Source organism: Mesoplodon bidens (assembly GCF_964165515.1).
Source record: "Mesoplodon bidens genome assembly, chromosome: 10".
Taxonomy (NCBI): Eukaryota; Metazoa; Chordata; class Mammalia; order Artiodactyla; family Ziphiidae; genus Mesoplodon; species Mesoplodon bidens.
In genome coordinates, this window is record NC_138172.1 from 90936835 (window position 1) to 90956979 (window position 20145).

At 40.0% G+C, this 20145-nt stretch overlaps 1 protein-coding gene across 1 annotated transcript in view; it reads right to left on the reverse strand.

The window, feature by feature from the left end:
• Positions 1 to 14525: 14525 nt before the first annotated feature.
• Positions 14526 to 20145, reverse strand: part of RNF144B (ring finger protein 144B) — a 599530-nt gene continuing 593910 nt past the window's right edge. Inside the window, exon 18 of the mRNA XM_081247026.1 lies at positions 14526 to 14630. The gene's annotated coding sequence lies outside the window, so the exon portion shown is untranslated. The remainder of the gene's footprint in view (positions 14631 to 20145) is intronic.

Below are 20145 nucleotides of genomic sequence, written 5' to 3' on the forward strand. Positions count from 1 at the left end.
CTAAAGAGGAAGGAAAGCACAAGAAGGGAAAGCAGAGGAAAGGGCTGTGTGCCTACCATGGTGACTTTCCATAGCAGGATCAGAGAGAACGTTGTTGGAAGGCTTAGCAAATATACATTAACCACTGTGAGAATTCTATAGTGAGGAAGACCAGCCAGGAGACCCTACTAGGTCTACAGTCTTAAAAGAAATCTTGGTGTTTGAAAGTGGGTGTCAAGAGGGACCTGGGAGGTGATGAACCATCACCTGCAGTGCTGTGCCGGGGCCGCTGGCTCTGGCTCCTGAGAATCGACTGTACACTTCTCTTTCCTACTCTGGGCTCTGTGCCTCTTACTGGTACATGAAAGAGGTCCTGGTAGGTGTATTTACACCACAAAAATTGACAAATGCTACACATCAGGGTCCCCCCTCCACCTTAGAGCCAGTTGTTAAACATTCACTGATCTGCTGTCACGACTCAAGTTGAGAATAGGCTGTTGCCTCAAGCAGTGAGGATGGAACCCCGTGAGAACATCCTCACGAGAGGAGGGACACCCTCTTTGCCAGGGTGAGTGTGCACAGAGTAGGTACAGGTATGTTTTTCCTTGAGATACTATAATGAATGGCTGCTCACTGCTCAGAACCATCTACTGATCCACCTGAGAGAATTCCAGAGGATACGACCAGAAGAAGTTGAGCAAATGAAAGTAAATCATAAACAAGGCATCAGGCAAGCAGAATTCAGTCAAGAGAAAATTAACCCATTCCTTTGAACCAAGCATGCTTGGTGAGCCTTACAAGTTGAAGCTGGCGCCTTCTTCCTGTTTGCACCCACTGCAAGCATGTAAAATTACATCCCACCTACCTGAAGCCTGTCACGGTTACCTGTGATCCTTTAGAAATCCTTTCCACTACATCCTAAGTTGCTGCTAGACATTTCCAGCAATTGTGTCTGTGTTTTCCGGTTTGTGGAGGAAATAAATACTTTCAAGGCCCCACTGTTGCCCTGTCCCACCTTCTGAATCCTCATACTGGGTTTAGTGCTTTCAAATAAACTCTGCTGCTGAATAAAGAAGTTGTTATTCTAGGGATATAGTGCTGAATGAGAAAAGAGAGTTATCAGTTTTGCCTTCCTTATAATTTTCTGGGTCTCTACCCCACCTTTTTCCCTTAACTTTCCTTTTTAATTTTGTTTTCCATGTGGCATGTTTTCCATGCCAGTCTTATACACAGGGTTTCTTAGGGACTAGAAATGCATAAGAAGCTTAACAAGTGGAGATTTACCTACTAACTATAGTGCTCACACAGCAGAGTTATCCATCACTCATTCAATAATATTTTTTAATCATGATGTGTGTGATAAACACTGTTCAAGGAATCATATATCATACAGAGCAGTGGCTCACGTAGTACATGTCGAAACAGCGAGAAGATGCAGCCATCAGGCATGTACTTTCTACCTTGACTTGGGTTTAAATTAAATGGCTTATTTGTAACTGTATTTACCTGAACACGCCTGAGTATTGACCTTGTGAATGCCTTTTACTTTCTTTGTTATTTTTAGTTTTTTAGCCTTACATCTTAGGAACTATTTAGTTTTCAGAGTGGACACAATTCAGGTTAGTCATACTCTAGGAAATATACTGAGATTGCTATAAAGGGTACTTGTGGGAGACTGCTGTGGATTTGTTCCCCCAAGGGCAGCCATATATATCAGTGAAATGGTATGTGTGTTGGGGGGTGGGGAGGAGGGAGTCAAAATGTTATTTAAAGGATGGCTATAGGTCTTAATGCACGAAAGGATCGTCTCCATACTTCAGTTACCACGCCTGACCTCTCTACCATTCATCACCCTTTTTCTAATACAATAAAAACCTTTGCTAAAATGTAAATAATATTAACCACTTACAACATTTCTTAAGGAATGTCCTAAACAGAGATCTGAGTGAGTTTGTCAAATTACATGTATGTTTTCACAGGAAAGGGAGGTTTAGGAAATAACTGGGGTATAGGCTTCGCAGAGGAGGATGTGCAGGGGAGGTCAGGAGGTTGCATGAGAGTACTCTGTGGGGGTGGCCTGAGAGAGAGGGGTATTACTAGGATGCAAGATCTACTGCAATTAGCAGAGATACGAAATAACACTGGCCAGAGAGAGAGAACTTTATTTCTTTCTCACTGAATGGCATAGAGAGAGATGGCTGGGGCCAGTATTGTGGGGTGGCTTCACGAGGGACCGAGGGACCCAGGGACCCAGGCTCCTTCCCTCTTGTTGCTCCACATGCCGCCTAGAATGTTGTCTTCCCTCTAAGCCTCACTAGCTGAGAATTCTCAAACGTTAGTACACACGTGCTCTCAAACAATTTTGCTCTGCCCTGCTCCACTGCCACTGTACCTGGTAACCACTACATCCTTCCATCCAATAGGTGGTAACACTGGCACTCACAGATCCCACACACTCTCAGGCTCTAGCGCCCACTGGTGGCTTGTTTTGATAATTCTATGGGGTTATCTGTGGCTCAGTGGGGAAGTATGTTCTTTCCTCTTTGGTTACACTCTGATCTAGAGTTCCTGAAATAAGACTGTTTATGCTTCATTGTTCTGCAATTATCTTAGAAAAAATAAAACAAAATCATTTCAGCTTTAATATACAGTCTCTGCTCTCCACTGCCCTTGATATGCATCCAGAGAGCTAGGTTGCAAAACACATCTGGGAGGTAGCAATCAAGCTGTATTCAGAATCACTTCTCCTCTCTTACAATGAAATATTTATTATAATAAGCTCATTGACGTAGGATCCTTCTTCCGCAAAACAAGATCTCTTATCCTCGTCTCTCACTCTAAATACCTTTCTTTGGACTTGCCCTATTAGTTTAACAGATATGCTCAGATCATTCACATTTAAAGTGGGGATTGAGTGGGCATAGTATTGGATATGGGTTGGGGCATAACATTTTGAAAACCATGATACATGAGAACTGGAACAATGCATTTCTTCACTGGGATCCCTCCATAGCATGAGACATACCATTCAATACAGCAAAAGTCTCTGAAATTGTGACATTTGTATTGCTCTAATTAGCCAACTGTCGAGTGCAGCATCCCACTTGAGGGTTGAGTGTATCTGATTGAAACTTCTGTTGTGATTCTAAAGTGAATTTAATCTCCCATGTTGTAAATGACAGTGGCAATAAATTCTCAAACAACAAAAATAGAGGTTTTTTGATCCAGCAATCGTGCTCATTGCTGTTTACCCAAATGAGTTGAAAACTTATGTCCAAAAGTATGCACAGGGGTGTTTATGTCAGTTTTATTCACAATTGCCAGAACTTGCAAGCAACCCAGATGTTCTTCAGTAGGTGAATTAATAAACTATGGTACATCCAGACAATAGAATATTATTCAGCATTAGAAATAAATGAGTTATCAAGCCATGAAAAGGCAAGAAGGAAACTTAAATGCATCTTAGTAATGAAAGAAGCCAATCTGAGAAAGCTACAAAATGTATGATTCCAAATATATGACATTCTGGAAAAGGCAAAGCTACAGAGACAGTAACAAGCTCAGTGGTTGCTAGGAGTTTGGGGAGGGAGGAGTGAACATGTGGAGCACAGAGGATTTTTAGGGCAGTGAACCTACTCTCAGTGATACTATAATGGTGGACATGTGTCATTATACATTTGCCAAAACCCACAGAATGTGGCAAGTGACCCCTAATGTAAAGTATGAACTTTGGGAGATGATAATGTGTCAGTGTAGGTTCATCGACTGTGACGTACCACTGTGATGTGGGATATTGACAGTGGGGAGGTGATGCAGTGTAGGGACAGCGTGTAAATGCAAACTCTCTGTACTCTCTGCTTGATTTGGCTGTGAACCTAAAATTGCTCTAAAAAATAAATCTATTTAAAAGCAGGAAGTAACCGGGAACTTTCATGAAACAAATATTAACATCCTCAATGTAATCTATATTCCATTAAAATAAATGAAGCCCTACAGTCCACCTATAAAAATGTCTATTCCCAAATTCATGAACCCCAGTATTTTTTCAATAATAATTATACTAATATAGGTTAAATTTTTGTAAAAAAAATCCTGAATAATTTAAACAAGAAAAAATTCACATTCTTCTTTCTTTGAGATTATAGGAATATATCCCATATGTTTCAAACCTGACACACTAAATATAATAATCTGGATGAGATCCATATCACAGTTCCCTGACCTTAAAGAATACAGAGGAGACAGGTGCCAACAGTTGAAATGTGTTAATGTATGCCAGCTACTTGGAATGTATTATTTCATCGCAATCTCTATAACAGCTTTTACACAGATATTATTCCCACTTTACTAATATTTTGCATGAGACAGGGTCAGGATTTGGTCTTACAAATATGTTTTGTCTTGGAGTCCCTAATTCTCCAGGTACCCAAATTCCTAGATAAGAATACTGGGTTTCCCCAGGTTATTCACTCAGAATTACATGACAAAATTTAACAACGGGGCCAGAGGCCTTGAATAGGAGGAAACACTGGAGACCTAGTCCTGTGAACTAGAAGTAGGAAAGGATAGCAGAAAAAGTAGGAACTAGTCTAAGGCAGCTAAAACTGGGGTTAAAAGAACCCCCAGGAAGGAGAGCAGCACTACCGATCCACAATGGGATAAGAAATGCAGCCATTTTCCTCACCAGGATGAGAAGGTTAAAGGAGGACAAGGAAAGGACGGCCACAGATGAAAAAAAAGTAAAAAGAAAAGATGAAGATGTACCACAAGTGGAGGCACCCAGCAACTGTGGGCCAGTGGTGGGGAGTGGGGAGGGTGGTGATGGTAAGCCATAAAGGGGAAGGAGGGGGTTAAGAATGTTTAAAAATTTTATTTTTATATTTTACTTCTGAACCCCAGCTCTAACCAGCTTGAAATTGACCTCACTCTCACCGTTCCATGTACTGATATGGGAAATAGCTTCGTGAAAGCAACAATCTACTAAGTTTGTCTTTGAGGCTTTGAATCTGAAATAAGGGGATGACCCTGACATTGGAATCCTGGTCACTTGCTCAATGTCAAGGTCAGGATCTTCCCAATATGCCACATCCCTGCCATGGAGTAGGAAGAATAAATAATAATTATTTCTAATGATTGTTGGTTAGCTCAAACCCAACTAACATTTTCTTTCCTTTTTACCCCCTTCCTCCAGATGATTAGACATGTTTCTGGCTCCTGTGTGTGTCTTCTGCTCCACTGATGAGAGCTGTGTGAAGCTGCGGTGGTTCTCAAGCCTAGCCGCACATTAGACTCACCTGGGCAACTTTTAGAAATAAAAAGCCTGGGCCTCACCCCAGTAAAACTGAACCAAAACCTTGGGGGCAGGGAGGGCCTGGGCAATGGTAGGTTTCAAACACTTCCAAGGGGATTCTCATGTGCAGCAAGGGCTTAGAACTACTGATAGAGCATCTTTCTCTCTGAACTGCATGTTCAGAGAAACAAAGGATGAGATGTTATGTATTGAATTCTTGAGCAGGCTTTATATTCTTATATGTGAGCTAGGACCTCTGCTGTGAGATAATCTGTCTGTTAATAAAACTATCTTCAAAATTTTAAAGATTGAGATTTCTTGTTTTCAGCACAAAGAATAGCATATGCCAGTATCAAAAGGAATTTGGATTTAAACAGATCTGGCATTTTTCTTTTATATCTTTTTTTTTTTTGGTCAATTCATTATCATCTTTTCCAAGAAAAAGAGCAAGAAGTGAACATTTCCTTTGTGTAATCACTTGAATGTGAATGCCAATAATTCCATTCTAAAAAAAACCCAGGTACACAACTAGAGTCTGCCAGGAAGAAAAATTAAATATATTAAATTCACAAGGATGGTTTCCAGATACTGAACCTTTAAGTAACTTCAGGTTTTAGAGGGTCACTTATATCTGAAGTGTGACTAGCAACAATAAGAAGCTACAGGATCCTGACAAGTGCTTCAGCACTAGAACATAACATGATGAAAAACCTGCAAAGAATTGCTGGTTTCCTAGAAATACGAGATCTTGTTAAGAATTTTAAAACGATTAATTTTTAGAAGGGGGGGTGTTTTTCAGGACTCCCTCTTTTAGGACTAAAGTCTCTTGTAATTGAATAAAAGTAAAAGGAACATTAAATATCAACATTTGATGTCACGAGCTAAGGATGTTTCCTTAGACACAGACTAAGTTTCTCTCCCCCAGGGCACCCTGCCATAGGGATTGCTTAGGACGTACGTTTGCACTAATGTGAACATCTGATAAAATGACATACATGTGACCTTCAGTATTTTCAACCTGCGTGAAGCTTGCAGGCTGCCTTTGGTGTTGACTTTCCTCTCTCTAGAGTTTGCAAGAAATTTCCATAGTTTCTAAGTAACTTTGTGTTTTTCACAATCTATATTTTCCATTTATATACATATATACACACACACACATATAACTCTATCCATGATAGAATAAAATCCTGAAATCTCACCTTCTTTATGAAGATTTTAAAAACTGAGTTCTTAAACTGACTAGACATGTTCACGAGACTCTCCTGATTATTTGCCACCAGTAACTCTTGTATATAAGAACTACATCCCCTTGCTTGATGAAAAGGCAGGGCAAATAGACGCTTTTGTAGCAGGGAAGGACTTCAGACTCATGAATTTTAGGCTCCATTATGATTGGCTTGCAAAGACCCCATGTCAGATCTATAAAAATATTTGCAGAATCTTGGTCCTCCTTGTCTAGTGGCAGACAGGGAAACATCAAACTCCAAAAGATGTGTTTTTTTGTTTATTTGCTGATGATTGCATGGTAGAAAATGAAAACAATGTATTCGATACTGAAAGAATTGATTATGAAATGTATTATGTATACAAAAGCAAAAAGTTAAAAAAATTTTTTAAAAGGATGGAAAAATCACAAACCCACCATATAGATTTGATAAACAGATCTGGGTTCCAGTCTTGCTTCTATATATCCTTACTTAATATTCAGTAATTTCCAAAGTATCTCCAAGCCTTAGGGTCTCATCTGTAGTACAGCCATAATACTTCCTACCTCACAGGTAGCTGGGAGGGATTAGATGAGAAAAGGTTTTCAACACACCTAACATGGCATCTGGAATATATGAGAGAAAGGACTTAATAAATGTCAATTACCAACTCCTTCCCCTTTGTCCTTAGAAATGTAAATGCAAAAGTAGTATTACTACCCAGGACTTCAGAGGAGCTGAATTCTGACACTAGATCTTAATAGTTCATTATATTTTTCTCTTGGACCCTGAAAAAGTGCAGGGTGAAGACAGTTCTTTGAGTATGAAAAGTAAAATAAGATCCCTGTAAGGAAAGCCTGGATGTGTAAGCTGGTGTAGCTGGGTTGCTTTTATCTGGGATCATGATAACCCATTATGAGTGTGCTTCAGCAACCTTGAAAGTGGATAGCAGCAAAGTGCAACTCACTGTACAAAAGCAGTAGTAGACAATGCATCTTTCAAAAATGTTCTGAAATCCTGATCACGGTAGTGTCACAGAGATTAACAGTAAATTACAAGGTAAGTGCATGATAGCGATGCATTTTTAAATGAAAGTGAGGGTGTGTGAAATCATAATAGGCATCTTCTTTCTGAATTTCTTATTTCCATGTCTTTAGTGAAAGAAGAGACATAATCAAAAGTAGATGAGGAGCACAACCCAGAAGTTGGTCAGGATAATACGGCTTTAAAAGGTGAAGGTCATGTCACCTTCTCCATTTTAGCCTCTATTACACTCCTGAAGACAAAGATAAGCATGTCTCTATTTAACAGAGTAGCCACAAAACCAATACAGAGAAATTGTTAATACTTAGTGCAAATGCCACTTGAAGCAAATACCCTCAAGAAAAAGGGACTTTGAGAGCAAAAAGGGACTTTGGAAACAATCTCGCCCAGCTGTATCATTTTACAGGTGAGGAAAATGAAGCCCTAAGATGTAAAGAGGACATGGTGGTTAGTCTCAAAGCCTAGAATTGAACTGAGGCCCTCTGACACCATAGTGGTTCTCTCACCATCATTTGTATGGTTGGGTCTAAGAGTGTGAGTTGAAAGCATTCAAGTACAGCTACTCTTTCCACTCTCTAACAGGATTCACTAAAAGTCACAAAACAAGTAAAAGGTGATTTTCACCAACGAACATGTTTTTATTCTAATTGAAACGATTTCATCATCTATAATTCTGCACAAATTGAAAAGACTAAAAGGGTAGAAGAGAGTGATGGATAGGTTTTTCACATGGGGTTCAAGTGGAAGTGGTTTGATATAAAAAATTATTTTATTTTCTTATTAGGTTTATAAAATCTGGCAACCATGCCCATTTCCCTAAAAGTACTGCCTTTGGATCATACAACTTGGAGGTCAAGAATAATTAATGCTTCAAAGTCCTTCTCCTTCTTTGCCTAACTCCTGTTCAAATTTGTCTTTCTGAAAGAAAAAACAAAAAAAGGCCCTGCAAAGTCTTGCCCAAGCCTGAGAAAGCTTTATGTTAGGCTGTAGGGAAAAACAAGGCAAAATAATATAAACAGCAACCCTGACAGCTGAGATGAGAGCCCTTCTCACCGTGCTTTCCCTGGCTGCTCCGTCAAGATCTTGATGCCTGGTGATGAATAGACTGCATGTGTGCAACAGGAGATAAAAATGATCTCTGCTGGCCCTTTCCCAGCCACAGATGTCATGACCTTGACCTTAAATATCTTATTGCAGCCCCAGTTTGCTGAAATGCTCCAAGGCAAAATACTCTGTGTCACTCCACCTCAGTGCAGTGAGAGGCTCCCAGAGCCTGGGAATGCTTTCATATTTGGTGATGCCTTCCTGCATCACTAAAGCAATCAGATGGATCCAGCCTGAGAAGACAATAAGGGCTGGACAAAAGCCGAGAGGGCAAACAGATGGGTAATAATCCCCTCTTTTATTACTCGTGCCTATGGAGAATTATTCAGCAGAATTGAATTCTCTGATGAACAGAGCCCCAGAAGGCTTTATGCAGTTAAAATTATGGGATTCTTTCCTTTCTATTTACTTCTGTGTTTTGAGAGAGATGGTAAGATGATATTCTTATTCATAACAGTAGTGATTATTTGCAAAATAAAAAGGGATCCACTGATGTTTGTGACAATCAATAGTGTGATGCCAGAGAGTGCGAGCTCCATTCAGCCAGAGCCCCTTCATCATGGATCAGGATATATATGGGATATTTGTCAATACCCTCTGTAAGTTCCCAGGGTCTATGATGGACAGGGCTCTGGAAAAGAGATGGGACATCTGCTATTCAGAATTGATTTTGGAAATCAGAATGACCCAGAGGGCCAAGCAGATAATAACCGCCCCCCTGCATTTCATAAGTTTTGAAATAATTCAGTAATCTGTGACTTAGAAAGCTTCAGCCAATTGATTTGGGAAAAAGAAGTCCCCCATAACCCAGGATTAGAAGGCTGGAAAGTGAGGAGGCATTGGCTGCAATGCAAAGTGCACGGGCTACTTTCCTATTTTACATGCCCTCCCATGTCCTCAATCCACTGCATGGATCCACAAGGGTCCTCAGGCAGTGTGGGTACCAGCGGACAGCAGGGGTGAGGCACACACTCTAGGGCTGCTTACGACTGCAGGGCACCCCAGCCAACTGCTGCTATAATCTTGCTGAGTGTAGCTTTTGTAGGCTTACATTCCCCAGAAATGTAGCAGGAAAGGTCTTCTAAGTTTAGGCTTAGAACCTGACCAGATGTGGAAGAATTCTTTCAGACTCGATTATCTTTGTTTAGGGGCTGCTGTTCAACAGGTGTTTAAAAAAGAATAAGTAGTATAATATCCTATGTCATTGCATACCCTGGGAAAAAAATCTATTTCTCATCAAAGATGTTTTGTCACACAAAAAGAAAAACAAACAACAAGAATGGCCACTATTTATTGAGTTACTAAGGACGTGTGTGTGTGTGTGTGTGTACACTTACAGTATGTATGTGGATATATATCTTTAGAAGTTAAGTGACTTTTTTTTTTTTTGCGGTACGCGGGCCTCTCACTACTGTGGCCTCTCCCGTTGTGGAGCACAGGCTCTGGATGCGTAGGCTCAGAGGCCATGGCTCACGGGCCTAGCCACTCCGCAGCATGTGGGATCTTCCCGGACCGGGGCATGAACCCTTGTCCCCTGCATCGGCAGGCGGACTCTCAACCACTGCGCCACCAGGGAAGCCCTAGTGACTTTCTTAAGATAATACAATTAGTAAACTTTGGAGCCTAGGGCTGTCTGATTCCAAACCTCAAGGTCCTTCTAGAAAACCAAACTACTGCACCTCTTGCACTTAGTTGCAATTGATCCTACACTGCCTTATCCTCTTAACTCTCTTTTCATATTTCCTTAACTACATTGTAAAGCAACTTGAGAGCAGGAGCCCCATTCTATATTTGTCTTCCCCACAAAACCAAATAGGAGTCTAGAGAACACTCTCTTCAGGCCACGACCAAACTTCCTTGTGATGAAAGTCTGTTGTATACATCCTGTGATTATTTGATACTGTTACGAGACCTCAACACCTCATTTTGTTTGAAAGACATGGTGGGAATAGTTGGGATCAGACTACTGAGGGCCTCGTATGCCATTTGTGGCACAGACACTGCTCACTGGATATCCATGTGCCCCTACATTTCCCAGCCTCTCCACATTGGCAGCATTTGGGACATACAACTAGTTCTGAGGGGTGGGCTGTGAGCAGAAATGACATGCATCTGGACCACGGCACTTAAGAGTTAATGTTCCTTTTCCGTTCTCCTTCCTCATCATGGTGCTATGAGAGGGTAGCACCACACGATAAACAAAGCCTGCATTTCTCAGTAATTGGAGGAGAACCCTTTCACCAGACTTTGCTAGTGAAAAACACTTTTGTTTTCCTAAGCCACTGAGATATAGGGGTTTACATACTACTACTGCAGACCCTATCTTTTAAAAAGTTATACACCATGCCATAAGATTTGGACTTTATTTTAATGGAATTGGTACATTAGAAGCTTTCGTATAGGGAAGCAGCAATGGGAAAGATCTTAACTATCAAATTAGCTCTTTTAGAAATCATTTCCTTGTATTTTCTTTCCTACTGGCATTTCCCCTAGGTCATTTACTTTTCACTCATTCATTCAACAACTGGTTGTTAATCATCTTATTTATCCACTAGGATATGTCTGGTATGGGACATTCAGAGATGATGATCTGGCTATTTATTAAATATAGAAATAAAGCATATTATATGCCAGACACTGTTCTGGTACTTGTCAAATATTTATTTATTTAATCCTCATAGCAATGCTAAAATGCACTATCATTATCCTCATTTTATATATTAAGGAAACTGGAAGCCAGAGAGATCAAGTAACTTGCCCAAGGCCACAGAGCTGCTAGTGGGAAAAATAGGACTTGAACCCAGGCTGTCTTCCTCCAGAATCTGGGCTCTAATCCACCAAGTATGTTGATGACAGTGTGATAGTCTAATTAGTGCAGAAGATGGAGTCCTAACAGACCGTGATGGCCAACTTGGTCCTCCTCCCCCCAATCCTACCCCATGGGCCTTATTGAAGCTGAAAATTCCCTCCTTCTAATGCATCACAAATATCACCCTGGGAGTTAGGTTAAGACCAGAAAATTCTCAGAAAAGTGCTGAGAGAACTAACAGGGAACTGATCCCATCTCTGCATTCCCTTAATGTTTTCTTTGCATTCCTATTAAGCCACTGCTCATACCACATCTTTATTTACTTACTTAGTTATACACAAGTTTAATTCATTTTGGTACGCTTACAGCACTTACCTCACTACACAAATATGCAGAGTAAATGTCTGACAGATGATGTAAATGAAAGAATGAGTAATATAACCTAAGCCATATCTACAGCTAAAATTTTAGCATCTTTGGGTATTTCTGCTGAAATGGTGGGGTAGACAATCCAGCAGTTAATAAATTCTCTTTCTGCCGTATTATCAATCCTGATGATATAACACTTTGAACAAGTATTAACACTTAATTATTGTTCCAATTGTGGAGTAATATTTCTATTCTAGTTCTGAGAAAATAATAATAAAGGGCATATACTGATTATTCAGTATGAGTTAGACAGTTGCTGTGGACTAAATATTTGTATCCCCTGAATTCATATGTTGAACCCCAGTTCCCAAAGTGATGGTATTTCAAGGTGGGAAATTTGTGAGATCATTAAGTCATGAGGGTATAGTCCTTGTGACAGGGATTAGTACTTTTATAAGAAGAAACATGAGAGAGATGATCTCTCTCTCACCAACATGTGAGTATAGAGCAAGAAGGCATTCATCTGCAAAGCAAGAAGAGGGTCCTCAGCAGGAACAGAGTCAGCCAGCACTGAGATTTTGGACTTCCCAGCCTCCAGAAATGTGACAAATGTTTGTAGTTTAAGCCACTCAGTCTATTTGTTATAGCAGCCTGAACTAAGCAGTCTCATAAGGACTTTATATATAACTTATTTAACCCTCATAATCATATAAAGCCAATTCTCATTATTCATGGTCGTTATGTTCTACAATACTGATCTGATGCTTCTAGGAGAAATAAAGGGTTAGGTTCCTGAAAGCATCTGGTTGAAATATTTTCTTTGACTGGTCAATACATAATCTTGTTTTATGTGTGTTTCTGTTGAAAGACACTTTATTTAATATATGATATTGATTAATTTACATTGAACTCATGGCCAATAGCACTCAGACCAACTCATGCCTGAACAAAGCTTATCTAATGCATATATTTTCTCCATAAGGCACATCACAGCCCTCTTGCACTTAGAAGCACCAGATAGCATTTAATAGTATGCTTAGGGTCATTTTAAACAGTGAAATCACCAATAAAAGCACAAATATGTTAAGCATGTGGCACTAAATAGACCATAAAAAGGACAATTGTTTACGGTATGAGAGCTGAAACAAGTCAGAGCATCACCTTGTACAACCTCAGCTGGGAGTGTGCATGCTGGGCAACTCAAAATTTTCACCTTTCTTTGCATGCTTGCAAATGACCACAAAAATGCCAAGAGTATTGATCTTGGGGTCATAAATAAATTGTACCGAGAGTAGGTAAATTCACAAACATGGAATCTGTGAATAATGAGTGCACAGGATGAATGCCTGTGCTCCCCCCGAATTTTTATGTTGAAGCTCTACCCCCCAGTGTGGCTGGACTTGGAGGTGGGGCATCCAAGAAAGTAAATTAAGGTTAAATGAGGTCATATGGGTGGGGCCCTGATCTGATAGGATTAGTGCCCTTAGAAGAAACATGGGAGAGCTTCCCACTCCAACTTATAAATACTGAGAAGAAGCCACATGAGGACATGGTGAGAAGGCAGCTGTCTGCAAGCTGGGAGGAAAGCCCTCACCAGAAACTGAATCAGCCTGAACCTTGATCTTGGACTTATAGGTTCCAGAATTGTAAAAAAAAAAAAAGTAAATTAAATCTCTTTTAAATTAATCAGTCTATGGTATTTTGTAATAACAGCTGAGTAGACAATGAGGATCAACTATACTATTATAACTCCACTTTAAGGATGAAGAAATTCAGGCACAGAGATCATATGTAACTAGGACATAATGATAATATCTACTATATTTAATGGACCAGACTTCAAACCTAAGCAGTCTGAGTCCAGATTATATGATTTAAGTGCTGGAACATGTTGCTGGACTACTTCCCTTGATGAGACCACATGATTAGGGTGCCCTTCCATTTGAGCTCTGAAACACACTTCTTCCTTTCCTGACAATATAGGTTCTCCTGCAGCTCTCAGATTCCCTAATGGCTCAAGACTTAACAAAAGAGCAGAATATAGATATGACACATTCTTTGAGAGCTGGGAGATGATCCTCCTGCCTGGATAGGACTGGAACACCAGTCCTCTCAGCTTCCTGCAGTGGGTCAATCTCCTCTTGAAAATTTCCTCTCCTTGGTCATTTTGTATCCATTAACCAGGGAGAAAGCTTTCCCAGTGCACTGTCCATATTACTATATTGTAACAATTGAAACTATTAATCACTTTCTTTCCATATGTCTGAGTGCAGCCAACATACTTTATTTAGTGATACTTGAGTTCATTGATTCTTAATACTTTTTGGGTCATGGACCGTTTTGATAATCTCAGGAAAATGACTGACAGATTCCCCCAGAAAAATGCACATGCAAAATGACATAGAAGTTTTGCATAAATTTCAGAAGCTCAGGTACCTTCTCCCTTCTGAAAACCCTTGCTGTATTGATAGCCATCTCATTGACACAGGGAGAATGGAAGCCTCTGCTCGACTCAACACAGTGTTAATGACAGCAAATGGACCATCTAGATGGGAAGGATGGGCATGAATGTGAAGGTGGGTCTCTGGTCATTGCAGAGCCTCTTGTTTCATTACATCAGGCTTACCTTTATCTTGTATTTCAACACCGCATCTTTATTCTCACCGTCCTTTAGCTGTTTGCAAGCCCTTCTCACTCTTAAACAGGAGCAAAGCACAACACTTACGTGTAAAGAAAGAAACGTTCTGCTTCCCTTCAGAGGCGCATTGGTTTCTGAACCTTGGGAAATGGGTGATGTTACCACACGGTCAGGCAGAGTTTCCAATGGCAACTGAAAGCAGAATAGCAGGAAACCAGTTCAACAGCTGACACCAAAATGCTTTTCCATATGTAAAGCTGTCTTAAACCCACAAGAGACACTGAGAATAAACTTTGTGCTTTCTTTTCTTTTTGCTTAATACCAAATGGGTCAGAGAGAAGCGCTGGACACTTAAAAATGCACTTATAATTTTGAATCCAAGCTGTGAGAGTACCCATTGGAGACAACTGTTCTCTCATGGCCTGCTTTGAATAAACAATCACGGCTCTGTGTGATATTACTTCTTAACTAGATTCTAGCATTGAACTCTTGGCTCGCCATGGTTACTTGCATTTTAAACCAGCGTCTCCTTTTCCTCCCCCTTGGCTAAGATTCCTGCTTACTTGGCAGTGGCTCCTTCTCATTTGAACTTTTGCCCTCTTTTAATCTCCACCAAATTTTAGTCTAAAAGAACCTTTCACAGGCACTTTTTGTTACTCTGAGTTTCTTTCTTGTGTGAGAACCAGCTTAGGGAGCTGGTTACTGGAAAACACTCAAGGGCCTCTCTTCCTTCTCTGGGAAGCCACCAGTGACAGGCTGTTTTGTGTGTGTAATTTCCTTTAAAAAAAAAAAAATCGAGGAAGCACAAGATGCAAGCTGTTTGCTGAAAACAAAATGTTTGCTTTCAAAAGCAAGTGAACACACACATATTTGCATCTGTCCATGTGGCTTTGTTCTTGTCCATTCCAGGGCTGCTCCTCCTTATTTCCCTAGCATAGAGCACTGCTGAAATTATTTCAGATCAAAAGCCAAACCAGTGAAGACTTTATTCCCTCCCAACTTCCCATACCAGTTACATTTCAGCGAGGCGTTCCAGGTCCTCAACACCTGTGGAACCCATTTCCCTTTCAAAAGAATAACCAGTATGTCAAGCCCTCTTCTCATTTAACAGTTAGACGATCTGCTTCCTACTGAAGCAGAGCCTACCGTTTACTCGGAACCTCATGCTTCTGCCCGTCCATTCTGTGGATTCACGCCCATGCCTGGGCTATAGACACTCAGTTCTGTTGTGCTCTCCTTGCTCACTCTAGCCATGCCTCAGCACCCAGCCATGGCGGTTCCTTTCCCTGGATCCAATGCACCATCTCTCTACAATCCTTTTCCTGAACCTCAGAACATATAGGTCTGTTGAGAGCCACGAGCCCCACCAACAATCTAGGGTCCAAATGAAGCTGGAACCTACGTCACAGCCTGAGAATTCAGTTCTACAAATGCTCCTCTACCCTTTGCTGAATACTCTAGACCTTCTCTCTCTTCCTTTTCACTCTGTCACTCTCAGTGACCTTCTTGCCTTCTACTTGACTCAGAAGATAGCAGTTTACTGGCTTACAATACTCGTTTTGCTCACACTCATTCTTTTTTCACACCCATCATCCAGTCTTACAGGGCAGATAAACTTCCTCTTTCAGAAAGCCAATCCCTCCATCTGTGTGAGCCCTTGATAAAGTCCTTCCAGATGCAGAGGAGCTGTGCTCCACATTTTCTTCACAATCACACCTATATACTGCCTACCAGCTCCTACTCTTCTGCCTTCACACATGCTGAAGTTATTAACAACAACAGCAGCAAACTTTCCTGCTCTGTACGTCCTTCTAACTACCAGCCAGCTTCTTCCCATCCTTATAACCCCACACTTGAATTGTCTCTATCTGCCACGTTTATCCCCTCGTCCCCCCTCCTCTGCTCTCTCATGCCCTTTCGCTCACTTTCATCTTCACCATCCTCCTAGGAATTTTCTTATGAACGTCATCGATCAACACAAGGATGTTCCCTTCACGTTCAGTCTCATCTTCTCCACTACAAATGGCCTGCTTTTAAGATAAAACTCTTATTTTCTGGTTATCACAATGTTTTGATTTCCTCTCCTTTTATGCCTTCTGCTTCTTTATGGGTTCTGCTTTCCAAGGCTCATTCCTTAACTCAGTTACATTTATCAAGAAATTTTTTTGGATGTTGGCTCCATCATAACTCAAATGTCATGAGATGTGGAATAAGACTTTTCTTATTATCTGGAGACTACAGCTCAAGCTTCAATCCCAAGAATAGGTCATAAGAAGGGTTGATATTCACCTAGTAGCTAAAATATAGACATACTTCTGGGCAGTTGGTAAATAGACACTTCCCTTAGCTCTACCGCTCCACTACCTTGGCCTCTTCCCTGGAACCTCCCTGATTTTCTAATGATCCAGCAAATAGATAGTGGATCCTGGATCATCAAGGCCTTTCCAGAAAGATGTTTTAACATCATGGTCTGAATCCATTCCAATGGTCTGCCATGATGGCCATTAAACACACTGAATATCTCTGTCAATAAGTCTATGTTCTAAAAAGCAGCCAAAAAGTTAACCTCAAAGATTTCCTAAGAAGTGATCAGATGAGAACTTCTTTTTCCTTCGCACCTTCCCCATCCACTCTATATAAGCGAAAGACAGGAGTGCCTGGAGAGGGAGATAAATTGTGGAAGGAGAATTATCCACCTAATAACAAGTGCTGTTACCAGGAAAAATGCATATGAAGAAGGGAAGGAAGGCTTTCCCCACTAACCAAGAAAGAGGGGCTCCCTGAGACTTTGAATGTCTGCAAAAGAAACCAGATCATACCCTCAAATTGGATACTTTCAAGATGCAGATTTTTAGCCTTACTCAGTACATCAAATTTTGATGAAGGAGGCCTTGGGAGCACTTGCCATTTAGGAGGAATTTATGTGTGTTCCTGAAGTTTGACAGAGTCCATGAAAATAGGTATTGGAACCTGCTGCCCATCTGGAAAAATCAGAAGATAAGTGGCTGGCTGCAGGTGCCTTTTATGGCAAGACGAGGAAGAGAGAGTGGCTTGGGGAGTAGAGAACCCATCGTCTGGCACGAAAACAAGGAATGAATTTCTTTTCAGACCAAGTGATCTTGAGCTGTCTTGATGGACTCAAACTTTAAAAAATGTTTCTGGGGAAGTGGGGATCCGAACAGGATGGATCCCTCAGGACAAAGGCTGAAAGGATGTCACTCTTGGTCAGCTGGAAAGTACATCACCCATGTCACGAAGCAATGATCTGGAACGATCTCAGTGAACAGTGTTTGAAGATATTGGCTGAAGAACTCAAAAAAATGTGATACATGAGAAAGCAGTATTGAGAAGCTTGCTATAATGGAGAACACACTGGCCATTTCCTATGAGCCAAGATAGAACTACAAAAAACAGCAGCTAAATAAAGGCTTGAAAGATGAAGGAAGACATCCAAAAGTTGAGTTCATGGCTTGTTCCCTACTGCAGGCCAGAGCCATGTGTCTAGCCTAAACTGTGAAAAGAAAGACTCAAATCAAATTAGATAAGAGACTGGAATTTTTATTTAAACTTGCTGAGAATTTTTTACTTTCTGAAAGTGAGCAATATGTACCTAAATATTCTTATAATCTAAAATGACTAGGAAACTAAGAATCACCTCAAAAAATAATAGGAATAAATTAGAGATATGACTAGCCATTTTAAAAGACAGAAATTAGAGAAAAATAAAATTATTTTCTCTGTGAACCCCTGCTCAATAACTAGTTATACATGTTTTCAACTATTTTGATTACTAATGCACTTTTATTATTGTGATATTGTGATTTATAATAAGAAATAAATATTTGGTCTTTGTCCATTATCCCTGGCACATAGCTCCTATAAACCTTGGACTTTCCTAAGTGATGGGAGTTGGGAATGTGTCTTTTGTTATGTTAATAAGGGGACTTTTGGACACAAGCAATCACAGAATTAAAGGGCTGGCACCCTCAGTCCCACCCCCGAATGACCCCTGGGGAGGGGAGAAGGGTTGGAGGTTGAATCCTGTTTACTATTTTTTATCATTAGTAGATAGCATGATACATGGAAATTCAACAAATCATTTTTGAATTAATTAACTGTTAAAATAAGTAAATTTAGCCATAGAAAAGAACTGTCTGTCTCATTACCTGTTTTACATTCCTATACCAGCATAGCCAGGAATTAAAAGGGCTTGACTTTTGAACAAAACCAAGGAACAGGATAGTTTCATATAAAGAGAAATGGATTATTCTAGAATAAATATCCAAAGAAAGGAAGATTCTCTTTGTGAAACACCCATCAGCTAAATTCTCTTCTGGAATCAAAATTCCATACACCTCTCAAAGATGCCCAATAATGTGAACTAAGTGGATTTTGGAATGGCTGGCTGATGGATGATGACATTAGCTGACTTTGGAATGTTCGGGGTTTATACCTCAATTATACATCATATTCCATCAAATCTAACATGACGTTAATTGTTATATGCACCATTATTTTACATACCTTCAAAAAAGAAAAGAAAAACCTGCTGATTATGATACAGTGTTTAGGAAATTTCTATTGTAAGATACACTTCAATATTAGAGATATTAAAATGTGAAAAAAAATGTATATCTTAAACTCAATTAACTATGTTAGATAAGAGCCAGAATTGTAGATTGAGGAAGAACCTAAGACTTCATCCAATCTAATCTTCATCAACTTACAAATGAACTGAGAACTCAAAAGAGTTTAAGTACAGACAGGTACACAGAAATAGAGCAAGTCAATCAACCTGTGAGACCAGATGGGCTGCTTTGTTCCAGTGTTAACATTTCATAGTTCTGTGCACTAACATTAATATTAAAAAAGAGACTCAGGGGAAATATATGTCATCGTAATATGACAAATGTCTCCTTTTTATGTTAGAGATAGATAATTTATCTCAACAAATATGTAACTTTAAATTCTCTATCCTCAAATACCTGAATCCTAGCATCGTCCCCAGTGAATCCAGGGTTTGCCTAGAAAGAGAAACCTGAATCCAGTTTTTGGTCATCAAGGAAATACCTAATGAGATGTATGTAAATCTAATGGTAAACTGGATTTCTTTTCCTCTGCTCCTTGAATATCTTTCATTGGATCAAAGACTATTTTTATGGTGTCAGGCTATGTGATATTTCACATGAAGAACAAATCAAATTTGCCATAATTACGATACATTTAAAATTCACTGCTTCTAATGGCAACTTTAAACTTGATTTTCTTCAGTAAATTTTAGCCTGCTTGCCTACACAGCGCTATAAGTCTTGTTTTAAAAAGCCACTTATTCACCTTCTCTTTCCTTCATTTTCCCCTTCCCTTAACACAGCAATTGAAAAACTTCCCCTGGCCTCCACCCCCTCTCAAATTCCCCCACCTACCTGAAACCTCAGGCCCTCCTTTCATTACCTTGCTAATAACAAAAGCATCTTCATTTTCTCTGGAACTCATGCAGAAGAAACATTTTAAGCTCAACTAAATAATTACCCACCTATTTTCTATTTCCTCCCAAGGAAAAAAAAATCCTGATTGACTGAAAAATTACCAGGTTGTTGTCACCAGAATCCTTAATGTGAAACCTTCCTTACAATCTTCCTTCTTCAGCTTTCTGGTTTTGATGTGGGAAGTGGCAAAATTAGGGGCATTTGTGGGTTGTATTAGATAA